This window comes from Rhinopithecus roxellana, chromosome 4 (assembly GCF_007565055.1).
Source record: "Rhinopithecus roxellana isolate Shanxi Qingling chromosome 4, ASM756505v1, whole genome shotgun sequence".
Taxonomy (NCBI): Eukaryota; Metazoa; Chordata; class Mammalia; order Primates; family Cercopithecidae; genus Rhinopithecus; species Rhinopithecus roxellana.
In genome coordinates this window covers 15,252,573-15,255,980 of record NC_044552.1, presented here as the reverse complement: position 1 = coordinate 15,255,980, position 3,408 = coordinate 15,252,573, and the positions used below count along the sequence as shown (strand labels likewise).

General features: G+C 40.1%; 1 pseudogene; it reads left to right on the top strand.

Annotated features, from left to right (window-relative positions):
* Nucleotides 1-2,675: 2,675 nt before the first annotated feature.
* LOC104664543 lies at nucleotides 2,676-3,098 on the top strand (annotated as a pseudogene).
* The last annotated feature ends 310 nt before the right edge of the window (nucleotides 3,099-3,408 follow it).

Here is a 3,408-nt window from a genome sequence, read left to right as displayed (position 1 = left end):
TGAGCATTTTTTCATATATTCGTTGACTATCTGTATATCTTCTTTTGAGAATTGTCTGTTCACGTCCTTTGCCCACTTTTTGATGGGATTATTATTATTATTATTGTTATTTTTGCTGATTTGTTTGAGTTCCTTGTAGATTCTGGATATTTATCTTTTGACAGAGGCATCATTTGAGAATATTTTCTCCCCACTCTGTGGGTTGTCTGTTTACTCTGCTGATTATTTCTTTTGCTGTGCAGAAGCCTTTCAGTTGAATTAGGTGCCATTTATTTATTTTTGTTTTCGTTGCATTTGTTTTTGGGTTTTTGCTCATGAATTCTTTTCTGAATCCAATGTCCAGAAGAGTCTTTCCAATATGATCTTCTAGAATTTTTATGTCTTCAGGTCTTAGATTCTAAGTGTTTGATCCATCTTGAGTTGATTTTTGTATAAGGTGAGAGATGAGGATCCTGTTTCATTTTTCTACATGTGGCTTGGCAGTTTTCTCAGCACCATTTATTGAACAGAGTATCCTTTCTCCACTTTATGTTTTTGTATGCTTTGTCAAAGATCAGTTAACTGTAAGTATTTGGCTTTATTTCTGTGTTCTCTATTCTGTTCCATTGGTTTATCTGCTTATTTCTATTCCAGTACCATGCTGTTTTGGTGACTATAGTCTTGTAGTATAATTTGAAGTCAGGTAATGTGATCCCTCTGGCTTTCTTCCTTTTGTTTAGTGTTGCTTTGGCTACACTTTAGTTCCCACTTATAAGTGAGAACTACCTTTTTTTGGTTCCATATGAATTTTAGGATTTTTTTTTTTTCTAGTTCTGTGAAGAATGATGATGGTATTTTGATGGGAATTGCATTGAATCTGTAATTGCTTTGAGCAGTATGGTCATTTTCACAATATTGATTCTACCCATCCATCAGCATGTGATGTGTTTCCATTTGATTGTGTCAACTATGATTTCTTTCAGCAGTGTCTTGTAGTCTTCCTAGTAGAGCTCTTTCACCTCCTTGGTTAAGTATTTTCCTAAGTATTTTATTATTATTATTTTAATTTTTTGCAGCTGTTGTAAAAGGGATTGAGTTCTTGATTGATTCTCAGCTTGGTCATTGTTGGTGTATAGCACAGCTACTGCTTTGTGTACATTAATTTCGTATCTTGAAACTTTACTGAATTCATTTATCAGATCTAGGAGTTTTTTGGAAGAGTCTTTAGGGTGTTCTAGGCATATGATCATATCCTCAGGAAGCAGTGACAGTTTGACTTCCTCTTTTCCAATTTGGATGCCCTTTATTTCTTTCTCTTGTCTGACTCTGGGTAGGACTTCCGGTACTAAATTGAGTAGAAGTTGTGAAAGTGGGCATTTTTGTCTTGTTCCAATTCTCAGGGAGAATCAAGCACACGCCTTTCTCCTTCCCTCCTTCCACCCTTTGTGCAGTCTGGCGGGAGTCATGTTTTCCTACAGTGACTCTTTCTGTGTCATTTATTGCCAGGAATATATATCCCCAGAATCCCCTTTATTTACTCTGTCATTTGAGTGTCACCTGCATGGTGTCCAGGCTGGAGACCAGTCTCTGCTATGTCCACAGTTAAAGGTTTCTGTCTCGGCACAGCCAAGCACACATCAGATGCTGGGTCAGACTCCTCAAAGCAATATCTAGGAGTCAGGGGACACAAGCGCTTCTATGCCTGTTGTTCCAGTGAGGAAGTCTTGACTTAAAACTATGGTGTGGGAATTGAAAACCAAAGAGAAGCTCAATGCACAGGTGCTAAAAAGAGAGAGCGCTGGAGTCCCTACTTCATGGGGTCCTTGGAAGAACTAAATGAGGAAACTCACACAGTTGCTTAGCACTCTCTGGTACATGGTAAACTGTTGATACTTTAATCTCCTTGAACTGCTGGCATCCCTCAGAATTCAGTCCTTAGAGATCACATGCGGATCTACACAGTGTACAGAAGAAAAGTGCAAGAAGACTGCATAGCATCCAAAAGCTAAGCTTCTCCAGCTCGGGTGAATTCTGGGGTCAGCAGATCCTCCCTTTAGGATCTGGGGGCTGCCACCCAGCATCTAGAATCAGGGCTGACAGTCACTGCTCAGTCTCTCTCTCTCTCTCTTATTCTCTCTCTCTCTCTCTCTCTCACACACACACACACACACACACACACACACACACACACACACACACCTGGGAGGTCCAGGGGGCTACAGTGTCCAGAGTCAGCCAGTCCTGGAAATCCACAGCCCACCAGGTCTGTGTCAAGGCTTTGAAATCACATCCAAGTGTTTTGATTGAGAGCAAGTATGCTGCATGGAAAATGATTTCTTGGTAATCACACAGTAGTAAAATGAAACTGTCTCCTAAATAAAATGTCAAATATCCTAAAGTGCCTGGGAGCATTGTAGTGACATCAGCTTCAGAGTTTATTATTTCATTGATGGAGCCAGACTTGGGGCAAAAAGGCAATGACACTTTATCAGAAAAGGAATTTTTTGGGGAAAAAAGATAAAACCTTTTGTTTTATGAGACTAGCATTACTCTTATAGCAGAGCAGGCAAGGACACTACAAGAAAAGAAAATTAAAGGCCAATATCCCTAATGAACATAGATGCAAAATCCTCAACCAAATTCTAGCAAGCTACTCTTACACCAGAGTCCTACAGACTGCTGCTCATGCTGCCACCATGTGTTTAGTGATCCTTGAGAGGTTCCAGCACATTTTGTGAGTATTCAAGGGGTGACAGAAAATAGCCTTTGCCATCACTGCCATTAAGGGTGTAGGTCGAAGATATGCTCATGTGGCACTGAGGAAAGCAGATACTGACCTCACCAAAAGGTCAGGAAAGCTCACTGAGGATGTGGTGGAATATGTCATCACCATTATGCAGAATCCATGCCAGTACAAGATCCCAGATTGGTTCTTGAACAGACAGGAGGATGTACATGATGGAAAATACAGCCAGGACCTGGCCAATGGTCTAGAGAAACTGAAGAAGATTTGGGTCAATAAAGGGCTGCACCAATTCTGGGACTTTTGTGTCCAAGGTCAGCACACCAAGACCACTGGCCATCAGGTCCATACCATGGGTATGTCCAAGAAGAAATAAGTCTGTAGGCCTTGTCTGTTAATTAATAGTTTATATGCCCCCCAAAAATACTAGCAACTAGAATTCAACAGCAGAGTGAAAGAACCATTCACCATGATCAAGTGGGATTTATCCTTGGAATGCAAGGATGGCTCAACATATTCAAATAAATTGATGTGCCATATCATATTTATAGAATGAGGGACAAAAACCATATGATCATCTCAATATTTGCAGAAAAGACACCTGACAAAATTCACTGTGCTTTCAGTCATAAAAACTCTTAACAAATTAGGTATAAAAGGAATCCACCTCAGCACAATGAAGGCCA